The following is a 10,796-nucleotide window of genomic DNA, read 5'->3' as shown; positions in this document are numbered from 1 at the left end:
GTGACATGGTTAGACCGGCTCTTTAGGATGGGCTGGAGTGGAGAAAGAATGTGAGGCAGGCTGACCCCCCGGAGCTATTACAATAGTCCAGGGGTAAGGTGATGAGGGCCTGCACCAGGGCAGTGTCAGAGGAGAGAAGGGGGACATACTGCAAAGCTCCAAATCCTGTCTCTGATGCTCAGTTCCTGTGGGACCTTAGGTGAATCATGGCCCCTTCCAGGGCCTCAGTTTCCCCCTCTGTAAAATGAAAGGGCTTGGACTTGGGGCCCCTGAGGTCCCTTCCAGCTCTATATCTGGGAGTCTGTGCACCCTTGTTTTTCCTGGGTGACTGGCCTTTTTCTCTCTGTCTGATGATGTCTTTCTGGCTGTTTTGCCTGCACAGCTCTTTATTTGAGGCAGAATGACCCAGATGTGCCGCTTCCTACCTCCATGACCTCTGAAGTCTGAGCCTCAGTTTTCTTATCTGTAAAATGAGGGGGCATATACTAAATGGCCTCTACATTTATGCTCTGATGATGATGATAACAACCAGCTTTTAGAGGTTTACAAAGTGCTCCGCATACACATGCCCCTTGACTTGACAATAACCCTAGGTATTAGTGTCTCCATTATTAATATCCTCATTTTACAGGTGAGGAAACCGAGGCTTAAAATGGTTAAGTGACTTGCCCATGGTTAAACAGCAAATTAGCATCAGAGGTGAGATTTGAACCCAGGTCTTTCTTGCTCCAAGTCCCAAACTAAGTCTATTCCTAGCCCAGTGTTTTATACACAGTTGGCTACCTAATAAACACTTGTGAATTGGCTAACAGGAGGAATTGTGTGCACACACGTGCACGCACACACGCACACACACACACACACACACACACTCCTCTTTTACTGAGCAGTTGAGCCATTGGGGGTGGCCCACCAGTGGGTCCCCCCGTTAGAACTGATAGGAGCCCTTTTTGGATTTGGAGGCTGACACTGAAGAGAGCTTAGAGATCCGACTGCCTTCTCTGCTTGGATCTTAGATTGATCCCTAGTCTGACACGCTTTTCCTTTTGGCCTTTGCTGCTGGAATACTTTGAGGTGGATGCAAAGTCCCATCATAGTTCAGCCACACCCCTCGTAAAGTCAGCCCAGCCAAGGCTGTTTTGCAATAATGCCATCCATGCCTTAGGATGGGGTTCCTTCGAAGCCTTTTAGCACTCCACTGCCTGGGTCTGCTGCTCCTTGCATCACTGGGGGATGGATTCCCTGCCCGTCAGGACCCATGACAGCCTGGGGCTGGGAGGACGGTTCTCTGGGCTGGACAGATGTCTTCTCATTTGGGGAAACTGGCAAGTAGTGTCCATATAGGTGAGGAGCATAATGGTCCCAGCAATCGGGGATTGAGCTCCGGAAATGGGCTAGACGCCACGTGTGTGTCTGAAGCAGAGACTTATCTGAGGGGCTTAGCAAGGGGCCAGCCCAAGACTGATCATTGCAGGGGTTCAGGGCCCAGGGAGCAACCAGTTGTTGAGCCTAGGGGGCTCTCTCAGTGGGCTGAAGTCAGGTGTTCTGTGAGCAGGGGGGAGCCCACCACATACCAGTGTTTGCTTTCTCTCCAGTGGCTCTTCCCCTCCCCCGTCCTCTGAATTGATCTCAGCTGAAGGACTCTTGCCTCTCCATCAGTCACTCCAGCCTGCCTTGTTCTCCATGGCAACAGTTGACTCCTAAGCGGTGAGGGACAGCTGGAGACCAGTCTCACCCTGCCCATCCCCCTGCTCCAGCTCTGCTCAGATTCAGGCCTCCTGACACCCTAGGGCCTCTCAGCTGCAAGGCATTAAGTCAGCATCCCTTCTGGTTACCAAAGCGGGGGGCAGATCCACCTTCTTAATATCCACATTGTGTCCCATTTTTCCTGGACAGCTGTTAGACAGGGAACCTTTTCTACTGTGAGACAGGAGAAAACAAATATTTGGAAGGGAAAATAAACAGGGGACCCGCCCATCCTGAGACCTGGTAAGTAGAGGGAGCCCTTTAGGAGGTGGGGTAGCATCTTCCATCCTCTCCCTGGAGGTGAATGAAGGCAGTGCCAGGCATGGAATCACTGGCTGACAAGGGGATTGGTGAACCTCCTGCCCCTTGGATTCTGTGGAGGCAAAAGTTGCACAAGGAACCGTCCGGTGGTCGGTGATTTGTACACATTGGGAGAGCAGGTCTGGCTCCCATAGTACTGGGCTTAAAATTCACATGGGCCCAGGCGGCTTTTCAGTCTGAGAAACAGAAGGGAGGCTGTCTAGCTTGGCCCCTCACTTGCCTAAAGCAGAGGGGCTTGCCATGAGACTGGTTCAGGATTGCACTGGCCGTCTCTTTAACTGATAAACGATTAGTGTGACCTAAGCGAGGCAGAGCCATTAGCAGGCCAGAATGGGAAAGCGTAGAGACAGCACAGTACAGTGGAAGGACCATTGAGCTTGGGGTCAGAGGACCCGGGTTCACATTTCACCTCAGTCCCTTATTATCTTTGTGACCTTGGGCACTTAATCTCCCTGGGCCTCAGTTTCCTCATTTGTAAAATGAAGGAATTGATCGGGATGATCTCTGATGTTTCTTCCAGATCTATATCTATGATGCTATGAGCTCAAGGTCAATGAAATAAGATGTTGTCTCTCTCTTTTTCTTCTTCTGAAAGCCAGCTCACCAAAGGGGTGGGGACAGGCTCACCTGGGTGCTGGGGGCTTTGGGATCCCTCCCCAGATGGTGCACGCTTTCATCATTGCTGATCCAGGGCGGCCCCAGAGCATTGAAGACCCCACTGCCTCCCACTTCAAGGAGTGACTGAGTCGGGACCAATTCTGGGCATTCGTTCCTTGGTCCCACTGCAGCCTCCTTGGGTTTCTTCAACAGAGCCCATGCCTGCCTGCCACCTGTATTTACTCATTTTGCTTCAGTGAATGTTCGCCTTGTTGGGAAAATCGCATTGAAAGGAAGCCAGTGATGGCCGCTTGTTTTTGCCTGCCATGAATAGAAAGCTCTGAGTGTGGGGCCTCATGGGGCTCTGCTACTTTGGGAGGTGTTAGGGAGAAGGAGGGATGAAGAGCTGGGGAGGTCTGGACTGAGAGGAGGGGCTGGCAAGATGTTTGTGGGAGGCCAGGTGTGTGGGAGGAAGAGCCCTGGCTTCGGAGTCAGGGGACCTGGGTTCAAATCCTGCCTCTATCATCTATGTGACCTGGAGCAAGTTACTTCATATTTCTGGGTCTGACTTTCCTTATCTGTAAAATGAGGGGATTGGATCAGACGGCCTGTGAAGGCCCTTTCAGCTCTAGATTCATGACTCTGTTTATTTTCTTAAAGAGGAAGGGGCTGAAAGGAGAGAGAGAGAGAGGTGACCCTGGTATGATGAATCTGAAAGTTGGCCCTGATTGAATGGGACTTCCATTTAGAGAAGGGGCTATATCTCAGTTGTAGGAAGAACTCCAGAGTCAGTCAGAGTCCTGAGTTCAAAACCTGGCTCCATGGCTTATCTATTTCCTCTTTTCAAAGCTTTATTTTTCTTTTGTTTCATTTTCATCCCAGCACAGTACCTGGCCCATAGTAAGCTCTTAAGAGATGCTTGTTGATAAGAAAGTTGACTCAGACAACTTCAAAGTCACTTCAAGCTCATCCATTCTGCTGCTCTGAGATACTAAGATAATATTCCCTGTCAGTGGGAGCTGATTCCCAGGTTGTGTGGGTGCATTGCCAAGAGCCATCCAGACTTTTTAGCCTGGTAGCTCTTATTACCACCAGCATGGGGCACCACCATGTGTCTTCTTATGTGATTTATGTGTCTTGGAAGACCATGAGTCTGGCTTATCCCAATGAGTGAAGGTTTAGTCTGTGGCTGAGGAATAGATCTTCCCTCTCGATGAGGAATTTGTTGACTGGCATAGGGAACTGAACCCATGACCTTGACCTATTTAGCATTGTGTTCTCTCTCAAACTGACAGGTTTGATGATGGACTGATGAGCCCCAACATGGCTTTGAGACACCTAGTTATCAAGTATATTCTGATGCCACCTGTTCCCCCCCCTTTTTTTTAGGCAATCGGGGTTAAGTGACTTGCCCAGGGTCACACAGCTAATAAGTGTCAAGTATTTGGTCTGAGGCTGGATTTGAACTCAGGTCCTCCTGACTTCAGGGCTGGTGCTCTATCCACTGTGCCACCTAGCTGCCCCTGGGTGGCACATCTTAAGCTGAGAGGTGGGCAGCATAGCCTAGAGTAACTAGAGAGCTGGTGTCAGAGTCAGGAAGAGCTGGGGTGAAGTCCAGACTCTGATACGCAGAGGCTGTGTGACTCTCGGTAAGTCATTTCATCTCCTCATTTCCCACGCAGCTCTCTATGTTACAGAGCAGGTACACATCTGCATTGGTAGAGGGGGTTTCTTTGCAGGGCACTCCCTACAAAATCAGGGGCCAGTAAAAGCAGATGGATAAACTAGAGAGAGTCCAGAGGAGAACATTGACAATGGTGAATAGCCTCATGTGAGGACCAGTTGAAAGAAGTGGGATGTTTAACTTAGAAAGGAGAAAATTTGGCTAGGGCTGGATGGGAATAGCAGCAATTTCTCATGGCTGAAGAGCTGTCCTCTGGGAGGAAAATGGATTGGATCGTTCTGTTTAGGCCCAAGGGGCGGAACGAGGCCTAAAACAGGGGGCAGCAGGGACATTGGAGTGGCAGCTTTCAGCTCAATGGCAGGCACTTTTGAACCCCAAGAGCTGTCCCAAAGGGAGCCGGCCTACCTCAAGAGGTAACAGGGTCTCCTCACTCCAGTTTGAGGCTAGAAGGCAAATTTATTTGGATTCCTTGAGGGCAGGGACCTTTGTTTCCTTCTGCTTTGCTTTTGTCTTTGTAACCTCCATGCTCAGCACACAGTAGGCTTTTAATAAATACTAATCAAATTGACTTTATTGGTAGAGATTTACTGTACAGATAGGTTTGAGAATGCCTTTGAGGTCCCTTCCAATGCTGAACTTCAATGATTCAGGAAGCCTAGGTTTGAGTTCTGGCTCTTCCATTCATTGCCTACGTGACCTTGGGCTCAGAGACCTTTAATCCAGGGATCCAGGAAGCCACCTAGTCTAGTCCCATCATTTGACAAATGAGGAAAAGAAGGCCCAGGCTGTGACTTACCCAAGGTCATACCGGTAGTAATTTGGGACCCAATCTTCAGTTTTCTTATCTGTCAAATGGAGATAATAATTCTGGCACCGTCTTCTTCCTGAGGAAAGTATTTTACAGACTCTAAGGGCTATAGAAGTATGACATCGTTGCTCATTCCTCTCAGCTTTATATCTGACGGAGTTCAGCTAGGAACTGTTTTGGCAAAAGTTTCTGATCTGCTATTGTTCTTTTATATAGTTTGGTTGAATAGTATGAATGAAAAAGCATTTTTCAAGGGCTAATGTGCCCAGCACTGTGCTAAATGCTGGGAGTACAGATAGAAAAGGGAGACAGCCTCTCCTTCAAGGACTCACACTCTAACAGAGGGAGACAACACATAAAAGAAAACAATTTAATAAAAGTATCATTTTCTGCAAGAAGCCTTCCCCAAGCCCTCTTCATTCGAATGCTTCCTCTCTGTGAATTATTTCCTATTGATCCTGTATCTAGCTTGCTCTGTGTATATTTGTTTATGTGTTGTCTCCTTATGAGACTGTAAGCTCCGTGAGGGCAGGGATTGTCTTTTGCCCCTTTCTGTATCTGGAGCACAGTGCCTGGCACATAGTAGGTGCTTAGTAGGGATGCTAGGTTCTTCAACCCAGTCTTCCCATGGTTTCGATTTCTTTGATAGGGTCTCTACATTTTGCGGGCTTTTTATTTCATGTAGTTTGGAATTTGCTGGTTTTGCTTTTGCCGTTGTTATTTCCTTATTGTTCCACGCCGGGAAGGGTATGGATGCCCTGAAGCTGAGAAAGCAAGCTCTGGAATTGTAGGCGCTTTAGCACAGTGGACGGAGAGATGGCTTTGCAGTCTGAGAACCTCGGTTCAACTCCTCTCTGACACGCTAGCTGCGTGACTTTGGCCAGGTCACTCCGAGCCTCAGTTTCTTTCTTTGTAAAACGAGGAGGTGTGACCAGGCGGCCTCTGAGGTCTCTTCCCAGTTCGGTGATTTCCCTCTAGACCCCGCCCCGCCCAGCCGCGGTTGGGGGAGAGTCACCTGCCAGGTCCTACAGGTAGGACAATTTTTCATGACTCCTGGGAGGAGCTCGGGCAGGCAGGGCGGCTAGTGGTTGGTGAGAAGCCGGGTGACGTCACGGGGGCGGGGCAGACGTGGAGATGGGCTAATTCCCTGCCCTCCTTGGCCCCCATCCCATCCGCAGGAGAAGCGTTGCTCTGGCCTGTGCCCCTGCGCCCCCCCTGGGCCTGTCTCCTCATGTGCCCCCGCGCCCCAGGGCCTCCGGTCCCCACCGGGCGGCGAGCCTGAGCTTGGGAGCGAGCTGCCCTTCGGCTCCCCGGAGAGAAATCCAGGCCTTTGTTTGGCTCCAGCTGCCCAGTTCCCTGCTGCCTGCCACATGTTTACTCAAGGGCTGAGTAATTGAAATTGTCTAGAGCACCTCGTGTTGCCCCTGACGACACAATCAGGAGAGAGGGTTCCGGCTGCGGGAGGCAGGGGAGGGCTCTGCTCCCCCGCTCCCACATCCTCCCAGGAGCCCAGAGCCCCCAGGGCCTCTCCACAGGTAGATCCCTGCCCCTCCCCTGGATACCCGGTAGGTATAACCAAGTCTCTCTTTCCCCCGGGCAGCCCTCCTTGTGGCTGGTTTGGGGAAGGGGGGCGGGGGTGGGTGTCAGCAATAACTCAGAACAGGTGCTTTTCCAGAGAAGTATTTTTTCCTTCCCAGAACAGGGTGGCCTTGGGTGTTCATTTGTGCCTGCCAGGGGAGGAGAGCGGGGTGCTGGCTAAGAGTTTATTTAGAGGTTGTTTTTTCCTGGTTCTCTGCGCTCCAGGCACCGACTGGGGAAACGCGCAGCAGGAGCTGGGAGTGAGTTCTGACTTTTCCATTGGATTTTGCTAGGGGGATGATGGTCACTTTGGCAGCCCACAGGTGGCAGCCACCTGTAACTAGTTATTGATTTGGGGCAGGGGAGGGGGATCGAGAGAAGGGCTGGAACAGCCTGTTGTGCGGTGGAGGGAAGCAACAGGCAGCCACCATCGACCAAAATGTGAGACTCCATCTCTGGGGAGATGAGAGTCCGGAGGAAAGCCTATCCAAGCTGCCCTGTTGCTACAGCCCCTGAAGATGGTCACTTCCTCCCCGACCCCCAAACCTAGCATCATGGCCAGCGCACCGGTCTGTCTGGCCAGCTCCCAGCCAGTTCGCCTGAGGATCAGGGGCTGCCAGGTGCAAGGCACAGACACATTGAGTTAGCTGGAGAGCTAGGGGTGGGTCGATGGCCAGCTTCTGGGATGGGAGCAGGTAGTTGGAGTTGGGCTGAGGGAACAAGTGGAAAGAGGGATGTTTTGGGAGTCAGAGGACCTCGGTTTGAGTCCCAGTCCTGCCATTTACTAACTGTGTGACCTTGGTCAAGTCCCCTTTCCCACCTGGGCCTCAGTTTCCTCATCTGTAGAGTGTGTGTGTGTTTGTGAGCGTGTAAGGGTGTTGATTAAATCTTGAACTTCTTTTCCACTCTAAGGCTCTGAAAGTGGAAGGAGTATCTGGGTCTTGAATTCCGGGAAGGTCAGCTGGGGAGCATCCAGAGGAAGGTGACTAAGTTATGAAAAGGCCTAGAACTGACTGAAGGACATGGGGTGTTGGTCTGCAGGAGAGAAGGAGGGACCTGGCTTCAAGCATCTGAAGGGCTGTCCTGTAAGAGAGGGATTAGTTTTGTTCTGCTTGGCCCCCAGAGGGCAGAGCAGGGACAATTGGGTGGAGGGTGTGCTAGGATATTTCAGGCCCCTGATGTTCCTAAGTAGAGTTGACTCCCTCTGGAGGTAGTGGGGCTTCTCCTTCATTGGAGGGTCTTCGGGCTGAGGCTGGATGACCGCTTCGGAGGTAGAGCTGTGGCACAGAAAGGTTAAGTGACTTGCCCTGTGTCACAAAGCTAATGTCTGGGGCAGAATTTGAACTCGGGACTTTTGGTCTCCAAGTACAGCAATCTATCCACCGTAGAGGTGTTCATTTGTCTGGGTGGCCACCGAGATCCTCCTCGCTCTGACATTCTGTGATCCTCGCTGGTCCCTCCAAGGGAAAGAATGCCAGAAGGTACCATTAGTCCTATGGCCCATGCTGCGGACCAGTGGGAGGCACTTGCCTGTTGGTTGGGGAGTAGAGCTGGCCGCGGGGGCAGGAGCTACAGCTCATGTAGCTCAGTCCATGCAAACTACCCAATAACTTGGCTCCTGGCGGTGCCCCCAGTCTATGTTTAGTTATAATTGCTTGGGCAGACACGGTGAGGCAGAGGAAGGACTTTGGGCGGAGCTGGTTCGAGAAAGGAAGCCCTCTTTGTGTTCTCCCTACGGGATGAGATTCCTTCTCCTTGGGGTTTGGCCCCCCAGCATAAATCTGCTCTGGCTGCATCTGATAAATGGACCTTGACAATTAATTCAGCAAGAACTACCAAGCTCTTAAAATGAATCGCTCCCGTCCCATCTCCCTTCTCCTCTTCCTAGCCTTCCTTCCCCCATGTATTCAGAGTGCTGGAGGAGGCTCTGGCCCCAGTTTTCTTGGCCAAACAAGTTTAAAAGTGCACTAAGACTTTGAGGTCACCCCTGTTTTTTTCAAGCACCAACTAGTGTAAGGCACAGCATTAGGTGCTTTGGAACCCCAAGGTCCTGGATCCAGAGCTAGAAGGGACCTTAGATATCATCTTATCCAGTTTCTTCACTTTACAGAGGAGTATAGCCAGTGGGATTTGAACCCAGGACCTCTGACTCCAAAGCAGGGATGTGTCATGGACCCCTTTGGCAATCTGGTGAAGCCTGTGTTTATCTTCTCAGAAGTGTGTTTTTAAGTACACAAAATTTGTAGGATTATAAAAGAAACCAATGGGATTGGAACAAAAGTGTTAATTTTTTTTCCATCCAAGTTCATGGATCCCCTGACATCCCAGGTTAAGAAGCCCGGCTTCTTAATTGGACCACGCAAAAGCCAAAATAAAGATAATCCCTTCCCTCAAAGAAACTTATTTTCTGCTGGGAGACTATGACATGTCTACACGTAAGGAAATGCAAGTATCTCTGTGTGTGTGTGTGAGTGTGTGATTTCATCAATGTAGGGAACTCCAGGTATGAAAGGCCCCTCCACTGATTCAGGGTTGCCACTTATCTGTAGGTTTACATACAGTCTAAGAATATTGCCTGGGGGCATTGAGAGGTTAAGTGCCTTGGCCAGGGTCCCAGAGAGGCTGGACTTGAACCCAGGTCGTTCTGACTTCCTAACTCTGTATCCACTTGTGGGGGGGGTCACATCTGCCTCTCTCCAAATGTTTGCTAAATTGAATCTTATTGGCTTTGCCCCAGGTCACACGGTGAGTTACTGAATTCTGTTGACAGTAGTTGGCACTCATATGGCATTCATAGGTCAGCAAAGGTTTGCATCCATTGCTGAATTCCATCAGCATCAGATGATTTTCTGTGCTAGTTTTCGTGCCAGCTGGTACTGGTAAATGTTTAACAATGTGACTTTGGGGGGGGGAGTGTCTGCATGAGCCACTTTTAAATTTAATCTGCATTAATAATGCTTTTTCTGTCACTTAAGTCCCAGAGGTGGAGAACCTTCAGCTTCAAGGCTACATGTGACCTTCTAGGTCCTCAAGTGCGGCCTTTTGACTCAGTCCAAGTTTTGCAGAACAAATCCTTTTATGAAGGGGATTTGCTCTATGAAGTTTGGATTCAGTCAAACATGTGGCCTCGAGGCTACAGGTTCCCCACCCTTGGTAGACAATAAAAAACCAGTAAATCAAGCCATGATTTGCTTCCAAGGTATAAATGCTCCCGCTGAAAATTTAACAAGTGGCTCCAGTGGGCCCATATGAGCAGCACAGGTGTGGCTGCGTAGAAGTGCTTTTCCCACCACAATGTGGGAGAATGGCCATTTATTGTTTTGGGGGAGTGGGGTAGGGATGGCTAGGACCAGAGAGAACCATTCTGAACAATGGTGTTTCTCCAGGGTCCATTTTGAGTGTTGATCTTCTTTACGGGCATAGGTTTATCAGAGGTTGTTAAAGGTAGAGGATAGACATCTAGTTCAACCTTTGCATTTTACAGAAGGGGGAACTGAGGTTTAGAGTGGCTTGCCCAGATTTGTACAGCTGATAGGCAGGAGAGCTGGGATTTGAATTCAGGTCCTCAGACTCCATGTATGGTACTCCACTGAACCACCCTCAAGGAATGAGGAAAAGAAAGAAGGGTAACAGGGAAGAATGAGGGAAATGGTGCTGTGGGTATGTCAATAGGGGGTGAATCATGACAGACACACAGAAGGCTCAGGTTCAAATCCAACCTCAGACACAGCTTTTACCACCACCAGCAGCACTTATTAGTCACCTGCAGCATACTGTGTACTCCATTAGACATTTTTTCCAGGAAGTACTTTTTATTTCCCTAAAATAAGAATTCTTAATCAATCAATCAACCAATAACCATTTATTAAGCACCTGCTTTGTGCCAGGCACTGTTCTAAATTCCAGAGTCTGTGGAGGGATCTATAGATAGGTTTCAGGGGGATCCATGAACTTGGATGGGAAAAAAAATGGCATTTTTATTTTCGCTGACTTGTAACAGAAACTTAGCATTTCCTTCAATTATTTAAAGCGTGATTCTGAGAAGGAGTCTTATATGGGCTT

The 10,796-nt window shown here is 49.8% G+C and overlaps 1 protein-coding gene across 4 annotated transcripts in view; it reads left to right on the top strand.

The window, feature by feature from the left end:
• The first annotated feature begins 6,321 nt into the window (after window positions 1-6,321).
• RPH3AL (rabphilin 3A like (without C2 domains)) overlaps window positions 6,322-10,796 on the top strand; it is a 176,898-nt gene continuing 172,423 nt past the window's right edge. For 2 of the 4 annotated variants that reach the window (XM_021006976.2, XM_021006975.2), the window contains exon 1: window positions 6,322-6,721. The gene's annotated coding sequence lies outside the window, so the exon portion shown is untranslated. Of the gene's footprint in view, window positions 6,722-6,913; window positions 6,995-10,796 lie in introns of those variants that run through there. The other 2 variants (XM_078154770.1, XM_078154769.1) reach the window with 2 other exon arrangements.

Source organism: Phascolarctos cinereus, unplaced genomic scaffold (assembly GCF_003287225.1).
Source record: "Phascolarctos cinereus isolate Bilbo 61053 unplaced genomic scaffold, phaCin_HiC Scaffold_5;HRSCAF=322, whole genome shotgun sequence".
Lineage (NCBI taxonomy): Eukaryota > Metazoa > Chordata > Mammalia > Diprotodontia > Phascolarctidae > Phascolarctos > Phascolarctos cinereus.
This window is presented reverse-complemented; position numbering and strand designations above follow the sequence as displayed.